This window comes from Chrysemys picta, chromosome 6 (genome assembly GCF_011386835.1).
Source record: "Chrysemys picta bellii isolate R12L10 chromosome 6, ASM1138683v2, whole genome shotgun sequence".
Lineage (NCBI taxonomy): Eukaryota > Metazoa > Chordata > Testudines > Emydidae > Chrysemys > Chrysemys picta.
In genome coordinates, this window is record NC_088796.1 from 95,979 (window position 1) to 106,537 (window position 10,559).

Here is a 10,559-nt window from a genome sequence, read left to right on the forward strand (position 1 = left end):
TGTGTGAGGCCTGAGTGTGTGTCTCAGTAGGTGGGTGTTGTCGGAGAAAAACGGAGTTCTCACTATTTTGTTAGGTACAACAAGTCAGATGTTTTATTAACTCTCACATGTGCAGAGGGAGAGAACTAAACAGGTCTCTCAACAGGTAAACAATTACAGCAAGCATTTATACCTTTCATTACAAAAATAATGAGGGACAGCAGCATTTTTGTTTATACATAGGCCATCTTGATATCTCATTTCCTCAGTTGTTTTGACTCTTGCCAACATACAATTATTTTCTATTCCTTATCTACACAAGGTCTTCTACACTTTATCTATGCTGAGGTCATCATGACTTCTTACACAGTTCTTTCTCACCCGCCTCACACAATCCTCGCTTCTACAAATCTCGCGTTAACAGGGTTACAGTTAGCCTAACTCTTGCTAACAAACGTCATGCATTGCAGTTTCCTTCTGTCAGTTCTTTTCTCTGCTTCCACAACCCCCCCTTTTGTACTTCTAGTACAACAAACATTCTCAAATCTCTATTTGCATCAAGTCCTGGACTTCTGATTCTAAATCAGATGCTTCAACCTTAGGGGTTTGATTGGATGTAATGACAATGCATGATTAGCATGAACATGAAAGGTATTACTATTATTACATCTTTTACAACAACAATAACATAATCCTAAGCTAACTAATAACAATACAAGCAATAACATTCCCATAGCAATACTATAATGGGGTTGTTGTACAGCCTTTGTCATAAAGCACAATACATCATATTTAGTACATAAGGTAGATACTCTATAAGCTGTCTGAAAGGCATACTTTTTAACTTGATACATATTTTGAAGCATGTGAATTTGCCCTTGTACCTCAGAGATTTTCTGGATCTCAGGTAACAATGAAAGCAAATTTTGAAATCTATCAGATAGTAAGCTAGTCCAATTAAAGGGTATCTGGAACCTAAGGGCTATTTGAAAAACTCTATCTGCAGGCCAGTAAATAATATGATTACCTGCAGTGGTAATGAGATTAAAATGTATGTCTTGCAATGTGGTGGCTTTAACATACACACAGCTATCATTAGCTTAAAAAAATAAGTGTCCTGTCAGGGTAGTTCCTTGTCCCCTACCCTCCCAGCAAACGTAGTCATGAAGAGTAACAACTCCTCCTGGCTTCAGTTTACGGATACACTGAAGCTGTGGGGGTTGTAACAGCCAAAATGTCCATTGACTCCCTAACCCCATCCAAATGTCAGATGTAATCCCAGGAGCACTGACTAAAAATCGATTGGGCATACCAGGTGGTCTGATTTCCCAGATGTCTCGGTGAATTACCCAATCCCACATGCATCCTCCCCATGGACCCGGCAGGATTCGGTATGTGGGAGCCCACACCCCCTGAACCGGTCCATATGCTTGGAAGGAGCACTGAGAACGTCCACACTTCCACCCAGAAAGTTTCCAAGTATGTCTCCATGGCCACAGATCAGATGGTACTCCTGACGTGTCTGTAAGGGCAGTGGGCCAAGCCTGGTGCTCTAGATCATTCCGAATGGCCATTAGCTGGTCATTCAAAAAATCCTGAATCTCTGAGCATGCTAGATCCCACTGCAATGCCTTCCCAGCCTCAGTGATATTCAATACCATCTCTATCAGCAACTTCTGGGTCATAGAACTAAGGGCGGAGATAACATGTAACTCATCAACTCCAGCCTGTACCTGGGTTAGTTGTGCTCCAGAAACAAGGCCAATGGCCTTCTCTAGTTGCCCCAATTTCTCATCATGTTCTTGGTTCTTAAAAATATTCCAAACTGCTGCTGCATTACTGGCCCCATCCCAAAGGGATCCGGTCAAGTCTCTCTTCTTTCTAGAGGAAATAACCCGAGCCCTCTGTTGTGCTAATCTAATGGCAGCCCCCTGTGAGCAATTATAAATTCTTGGGGTTCACTGGTAGTGATATCATATACTTTTATCTCCACTGATCCATTCAATTGTTCGCTTATATGGGATATCCTGAACCTTAAAAATATATTTTTTCAAACAATATTTAAATAAATCACTAAAGTGTGAAGGCCTTAGTCATTGGTTTTATCAAATATATGGCATTGTCTGTATTTGAATGTGTTACAGGGGTAATAGTGTAATGGAGGAGATGGCAGGGGCAATGGCAACAAGGTGCCTTTGGTACTTATCATTTAAAATCCAATTAGGGAGGGCAATACATGCTGAAGGACTTATCCAAAACACAGGGCGCAGCCTGTAGAATAAACCCCAAAATTCAATCAATACCACGTTCCCAAGCATGGGTCCCACAAGTTTCTTCCTGCCAGTGTATAATTCTTTGTTTCTTCACCAGGGTCAGTTCTTAATGTCTCTTGTAGTCAGGAATCCCTGGACTTTGTGGTTTCAATTAAGCAAGTGTTCCTTCTTCTCTTTTCCTGAAACAGTGTGGTTTAGCATCATACAGGGGAGAGGTTACTAGCACATCACCCTGTAATGGTTTTGCTTCTTCTAGAAAAATCCAGAGGCACAGTAGGTCTGTCAGTGGACAAGGGAGAGGTTACTAGCACTTCACCTTGTCTTTTTTTCTTTCTTTCTTTTTCCTGCTGTCCAGAAGACACAGCAGAGCTAGAAGGAGAAATAGGCTTATCATCAGTCGGAGAGTCCTCCCGAGGTGGAGGGGTCTTTTTACAGTGAGAAGCATGGGTCCAGGCAGGTAGTCCTTGGCACTTCACAGCGGTGTTGGTGGTTAACAGGACTTGGAAAGGGCCTTTCCAGTGTGGAGCCAAAGCAGTCTTTCGTTGATGGACTTTACATAGACTCAGTCTCCTGGTTTCAATGAATGGCAGGGCTGCTAGGGTCTTTGGGTAGCACTTCTTTTATCTGTGAGAAAAGAAACCTAACACATTTCATTAATGCCTGGCAGTGTTTTTCAGATCTCATAGTTGCTTGGGCACATTCAGGCCCCCCTTTTCTTGGCTATCAGCCAAGTCTTAGCTGTGGGCAGTGTCCTTGGATGGTGCCAGCATCTTATCTTTGGACTGAGCTTGCTAGCTATTTTTCCTCAGTTAACTCATTCTGTTCTTTTTCCTTCTCCCCTTCTTGGCTTCTTTTAACCTACAAAGGAAACTTCCACTCTTCACTCATACACCTTTTCCCAACAATGAACACATACACATTGCCATTATACAGTACATTAGTCTTATTATTCAATGTATGCCATGTACACCCTTCCAGTAAAATAACTTTATTACAGAGCTTTGGAGCAACAAACCAGGACAAGCACACCCACTTTTGAGGAGTCCACTCGGTACAACCTCAGGTGTCCAATAGCTTTCCTCCCTCCCCAGCCCTCTGGCTAGAAATCTGAAGTAGCCAGAAGGATCCCATGGGCAATATGGGGAGTGGGTTAACCTTCCATGTCCTTGCTTCCAAAGACTGTTGGTATGCAAATTTTAACAACAATTTTTTTCAATTAAAAAAAAATCTGGCCAATGAAGTTTCTTTTTCTTACTTAAGCAACTGTATTAGACTTTAGTATATCACATTTTCCTGATTTATCCAAACACTTTTTGTATTCCAAGTTGAATAAAAACAAGTATCTGCTTTTTGATTTAACCCTTCTATTTAATTTTGAACTAGACGGTCTTATGAAAATATTAAACCCAACAATTTTGGCCACAAGACAAACACCACAAGACAGGACAAAGAACACAAAAATAATTCCTATTGTACCAGTAAATGCATGGTACATTGAATGCTGTTCAGCTGGCATCCGTTTTCTCTGATGATCTGAAAGACAAAAGAACAGAGGTCTACCCCTTCTGGGTAGTCAGTCATTGCTTAAAATATTTCCTTTATGTACACATACTCTTGTTGATTTTAGACAAAACAGAGGAATTATCCCATATTTCCTTGTATTTGTTTCATAGGCAGCCCAGGTTTCAGTGGCTTCTACCTTATTAGTTAGAAAATTGCATTAATACAGATGCTTTCTGGCTTGCTTCCAGATTCAAAGCTATCCACAGCTTAAAAATTCTTATGTAAAAAGGGACACAATTAACTTTCCCAGACTTTTGATTGCCTTTTACTTCTAACTCCTGCTTTCAAACACCCAGTGATCTGAAAAGAGACAACACAACCTATATTGGTAGGTTTGCATTTCTTTTACCTCTGCTACAATATACACTGCACATGTTCTGGGGAAAATGCACATCCTATCCACAATTCAATTTCCACAACACTAGCCACATCAATTTCTACACAAGGTATAACTGTTTCTTTTGTGCTTACAAAATCTCCATGCACCCCTAGTAAAGTGACAGCTCGACCACACAGAGCCAGGGGCACTGTCCTTCTCTCTCTTTTTACCAGATCTTTTATCTGCTATTTTGTTACCCAAAAACAAATTCAAATCTTTATTCTTTCCTGAACAATGGGTAAAAGCCATTTACTTAACATATAATTCAAAGGGCTATCCTTAGAGGGTTTTACCAGAGACCCACCCATCTGCCTGCTGACACTCTAACAGAGAATTACACAGAGAACAGAGGGAATTATGGCCTAATAGGATCCTATTACAGGAATTTCTACTAATACTGACCGCTACAGGGGACGGGACAGAAGGATCCCAATTCAACCTCAGAGCTTCATTGCACGCGATGGCTTCCACTCTGAGGAATTACGAATGAGAGGCTCAGTTCCATCCACACACCTAACACCTAAATGTATAAGACAGAAATTCATTAACCGGAGTCGCCAGTAACTGTCACCAAAATATCGGGTCCACCTAGCTGAGAGCCAATAACAGCCAGACAGGGATAAGGAAGAGTTGCTTTATTCAGCAGAAGAAAGGAGAGCCTTGCACCTTGGTACAAAGACTCTGTCTTACACATATTTTACCATTTCAATTATTATCCTGGGGATTTGAAATCCCCCATGCTTATAATTACTTACTCCTTTCCTTCCACTATGCCCTCAAAGTTTCCAACCTGTTCTCCAATCTCTCTATCTATTGCCTGCCCGCTTGGGCCCGATCCTGCTTTTCTCGCTGAACCGTCCCTTCCATGGGCACCAGCTTTTTCACTACCAATTTAGATAGGAGGGTGGGCTTCTCAACTAGCCTTCCTGGTCTCTTCTCTTAAACATTCTTACTCACAAGGCTACCCGAGTCCTCCCTCGTGAGGCTTGCCACTTGGGCAAAACGCATGACCCATTGGCATTTAACTATTCAATTTTCTCTTGTGGCAAACACACTGCTCTTACAGCATATGCAAACACAAATGGTTAAATTCTGACAAGTCCCTGAAGGACCGGTACTTGCTTAGCCAGTGCTTCCTTTTCTGCCTGGAAGTCCTGTCTCAAGGCTTGCAACTTGCCCTGGGCGTAGGTTTGAGTTGCTGCCTGGTTCATGATCTATGCTCTTAATTGCTCAATTCTAGTTATCAAGTAAACAATTCTTCCCTTTTCTCCAACTTCTCTATTGCCCAGTCCTGCTACGACTGGGGTAGATCCACCTGACACCCTTCCCGGTCAGCCGGGGTGGAAAGAGGAATGCTAAATCCCTCTCCGGTTCTCAGACTTACTGCGGCTGAGAGTAGGCACACTTTCATACTCACACACGTACGTCCAGACTGGCCACGTCTGTGTATAACGTTCAGAGAAGGTGCTGTGCAATCTCCAACTTGCTTCCTCTCTTGGGGGGGCAGTTCTTTTACACCCTGAGGTCTCCTGGGGCGTCTTTTCAGTGATTCCAGTCCAGGCCGGCTGCCTGTGGTTTCTTCAGCTTCCCCAAACCACGCCGGCTCCAGGGTCGCAAAGGCAGACTGTTGGATCTCACTGGACAGTTAAGCTTTGCAAATGTAATCTCAGCACTGTAACTTGTATTGCCTTTGGTTTGACTATGTCTATATTTTTTCACAGTCAGCTGGGGCCGAAAGCAGTTTTTCTTTGTACTTAGCCTGGTCTGCATTGATTCTTGACCTTGAACGCAGATTAACTTTCTCTTTATCTCTGGACCAAGCTGAATTTCAAATTAACCCGTTCCTTTCCTCAATAGACAAATTGCTCCCATTGTGTGTCAGAGGCTTTTTTGTGATTAAAAGCTCCTCTGAGATGTATGATCTTATCTAGATTGAAGGTACCTTCTAGTGGGCATTGTTTAGATGAATTTTCACGCGTGTAATGATTTCAATTCTCTAAATACCTGCAGGTTTTAGTACCATAATGTACGTACATAAAATAAGCTGGGGTACCCTTAGGGGGTGAGAGGGAAGACTTAGACTGTCCCCCACCCATTTTTCCAATCACACACTCAAAGGGGAAGGATGCCCTGTCCGCGCTAGCGGTTCATAAACTAAGGATTCTCCCTACAGGGTATTCACACAGGAGTGACTAACGAGGATAGCCATGACCCCCTACACCTCCCTTCAGCAAAGAGCGTCGGCTAATCTCAGAGAGAAAGCGCCGCTTACTCTGTTGCATCCAGTGAGATGGTCAGACTGTCAGTGGCTCACACGGAGAGGAAAAGGGGAGGGAAGATGGGTGCACACACTCCTAGACCCAGGTAGCCTCCTCGCCGGACGATGCCAGGCCGAGTCAACCTACATGGGTCGGATCTCCTAAAAGATCCTCTAGTTACCGGGCTTGCGTTAGAGTAGTTCTGGTCACGAGCCAAAAGACTTCGCAGAGTACTCTGGGCGTCTTCCGGTAACACTCAATTCACACTGTGTACACACACACACACAGACCACACACACACCAAGGCCTTATACCAGGTACTACTCCTGAGTACCTCCAGGTACTATTCCCAAGTACCTTGATGCATCACTTGAGGCGGTAACAACCCCTCAACACAGGTGCAAACCCTATGCACCTAGCATATGCTTACAGGGGGCGGCAAACAATTCCCCTATTACGCCGCTCAGCATCTGACCTTGCTGCACAGTCAATAAGTTCGGATGGCGTGAGCCCAACAGGGGCAGACGGCCCCACGGACAGTCCTCCTCCGACACCCCAATAGAGATTTCAAAAGGTCTCCTACCTCTATTGTGGCGCCATGGGGTTCGAAGGGGAACGATCCGTAGCAGCTGCCGTTGCCTCAGTGGGCGTTGCCATCCCGGACGAGCCCCCAAATTGTCGGAGAAAAACGGAGTTCTCACTATTTTGTTAGGTACAACAAGTCAGATGTTTTATTAACTCTCACATGTGCAGAGGGAGAGAACTAAACAGGTCTCTCAACAGGTAAACAATTACAGCAAGCATTTATACCTTTCATTACAAAAATAATGAGGGACAGCAGCATTTTTGTTTATACATAGGCCATCTTGATATCTCATTTCCTCAGTTGTTTTGACTCTTGCCAACATACAATTATTTTCTATTCCTTATCTACACAAGGTCTTCTACACTTTATCTATGCTGAGGTCATCATGACTTCTTACACAGTTCTTTCTCACCCGCCTCACACAATCCTCGCTTCTACAAATCTCGCGTTAACAGGGTTACAGTTAGCCTGACTCTTGCTAACAAACGTCATGCATTGCAGTTTCCTTCTGTCAGTTCTTTTCTCTGCTTCCACAGTGTGCTAGGGCAGGGGGTGTCAGTAGGTGCCTGTGTCAGTGAGTGGTTGTGTGTGGGCACGTGCATATAGGTAGGTGTATCTGGGCAGGCATTCAAGGGCAGGGTGCATGTCTGGGTGCCTGTGCGAGGGCAGGGCGTATCAGTGGATGCTTGTGTGTGTGTCTCGGCAGGTGTGCAAGGACAGGGGGTGTCAACAGGTGTCTGTGTCAGTAGGTGGTTGTGTGTGGGAAGTGCATATTGGTAAGTGTGTCTGGGTGGGTATGTGAGGGCACGGTGTGTGTGTGGGCAGGTGTGCGAGGAAAGGGTGTGTATCTGGGTGCATGTGCGAGGACACGGGGTATAAGTGGGTGGTTGTGTGTGTCTGGGCAAGTATGTAAGGGCAGCGTGTATGTCTGGGGAGGTGTGTGTCTGGGCAGGTGTGCAAGGGCAGGTGTGTCTGGGTGGGTGTGCAAGGACAGGTGGTGTCAGTGGGTGGCTCTGTGTGTCTGTGTGGGTGTGCAAGGACAGAGGGCGTGTCTGGGTGTGTGTGCAAGGGAAGAGTGTGTGTTCGTGGATGTGCACGGGCAGGTTGTGTGTGAGAGCGGGTGTGTGAGGTCAGAGGGTGTCAAAGGGTGGTTGTGTGTGTCTGGATGCATGGGTATGCAGGGGTAGAGGGTGTGTCTCGGTGGCCGTGCAAGGGCAAGGTTTGAGTGTGAGCGGGTGTGTGAGAACAGTGTGTGTGTGAGAGTGGGTATGTGAGGGCAGGGGGTGTCAATGGGTGGTTGTGTGTGTCTGGGTGGGTGGGTGTGCAGGGGCAGAGGAAGTGTCTGGGTGTGAGTGTAAGGGAAGGGTGTGAGTGTGAGCGGGTGTGTGAGGGCAGAGGGTGTCAATGGGTGGTTGTGTGTGTTTTGGTGCGTGGGTATGCAGGGGCAGATGGTGTGTCTGGCTGTGAGTGTAAGGGAAGGTTGTGAGTGTGAGTGGGTGTGTGAGAACAGTGTGTGTGTGAGATTCATAGATTCATAGATTCTAGGACTGGAAGGGACCTCGAGAGGTCATCGAGTCCAGTCCCCTGCCCGCATGGCAGGACCAAATACTGTCTAGACCATCCCTGATAGACATTTATCTAACCTACTCTTAAATATCTCCAGAGATGGAGATTCCACAACCTCCCTAGGCAGTTTATTCCAGTGTTTAACCACCCTGACAGTTAGGAACTTTTTCCTAATGTCCAACCTAGACCTCCCTTGCTGCAGTTTAAGCCCATTGCTTCTTGTTCTATCCTTAGAGGCTAAGGTGAACAAGTTTTCTCCCTCCTCCTTATGACACCCTTTTAGATACCTGAAAACTGCTATCATGTTCCCTCTCAGTCTTCTCTTTTCCAAACTAAACAAACCCAATTCTTTCAGCCTTCCTTCATAGGTCATGTTCTCAAGACCTTTAATCATTCTTGTTGTTCTTCTTTGGACCCTTTCCAATTTCTCCACATCTTTCTTAAAATGCGGTGCCCAGAACTGGACACAATACTCCAGTTGAGGCCTAACCAGAGCAGAGTAGAGCGGAAGAATGACTTCTTGTGTCTTGCTCACAACACACCTGTTAATGCATCCCAGAATCATGTTTGCTTTTTTTGCAATAGCATCACACTGTTGACTCATATTTAGCTTGTGGTCAACTATAGCCCCTAGATCCCTTTCTGCCGTACTCCTTCCTAGACAGTCTCTTCCCATTCTGTATGTGTGAAACTGATTGTTCCTTCCTGAGTGGAGCACTTTGCATTTGTCTTTGTTAAACTTCATCCTGTTTAACTCAGACCATTTCTCCAATTTGTCCAGATCATTTTGAATTATGACCCTGTCCTCCAAAGCAGTTGCAATCCCTCCCAGTTTGGTATCATCCGCAAACTTAATAAGCGTACTTTCTATGCCAATATCTAAGTCGTTGATGAAGATATTGAACAGAGCCGGTCCCAAAACAGACCCCTGCGGTACCCCACTCGTTACGCCTTTCCAGCAGGATTGGGAACCATTAATAACAACTCTCTGAGTACGGTTATCCAGCCAGTTATGCACCCACCTTATAGTAGCCCCATCTAAATTGTATTTGCCTAGTTTATCGATAAGAATATCATGCGAGACCGTATCAAATGCCTTACTAAAGTCTAGGTATACCACATCCACAGCTTCACCCTTATCCACAAGGCTCGTTATCCTATCAAAGAAAGCTATCAGATTGGTTTGACACGATTTATTCTTTACAAATCCATGCTGGCTGTTCCCTATCACCTTACCACCTTCCAAGTGTTTGCAGATGATTTCCTTAATTACTTGCTCCATTATCTTCCCTGGCACAGAAGTTAAACTAACTGGTCTGTAGTTTCCTGGGTTGTTTTTATTTCCCTTTTTATAGATGGTGTCACAGAGTGTGGGGGACACAAGGCCCTGCACCCCCGGCTTCCTGCGATTCACCGTGACTCTCAGCCAGCCAGTAAAGCAGAAGGTTTATTGGATAACAGGAACACAGTCTACAGCAGAGCTCGTAGATACGACCAGGACCCCTCAATCAAGTCCTCTTGGGGAGTGCAGGGAGCTTAGACCCCAGCTTGGGGTTCCCTGCGTTGCACCTCCCAGCCCAAAACTGAAAACTCCCAAATCCCTCCAGCAGCTCTCCCCTCTCCCCTCTGCTCCTCCTCTCCTTTGTTCCCTCTCCCGGGCAGAAGGTGTCACCTCTCCCCCCACCCCCCTCCTGGCTCAGGTTACAGCTCAGGTAGCTCAATGTAACTCCCAGGCTCCATTCCCAGGTCAAATCTGCCCTGCTCCCTGCTCCGTCACAGATGGGCACTAGATTTGCCCTTTTCCAGTCTTCTGGAATCTCTCCCGTCTCCCATGATTTTCCAAAGATAATAGCTAGAGGCTCAGACACCTCCTCTATTAGCTCCTTGAGTATTCTAGGATGCATTTCATCAGGCCCGGGTGACTTGCAGGCATCTAACTTTTCTAAGTGATTTTT

General features: G+C 45.2%; 1 long non-coding RNA gene across 1 annotated transcript; it reads right to left on the reverse strand.

Moving 5' to 3' along the window:
* Nucleotides 1-65: 65 nt before the first annotated feature.
* LOC135984170 (uncharacterized) lies at nucleotides 66-7,572 on the reverse strand. The gene is made up of 2 exons (XR_010602066.1): nucleotides 5,612-7,572; nucleotides 66-2,876 (listed from the first exon to the last, which is right to left on the reverse strand). It is a non-coding gene; the product is annotated as an uncharacterized LOC135984170 (long non-coding RNA).
* Nucleotides 7,573-10,559: the final 2,987 nt, after the last annotated feature.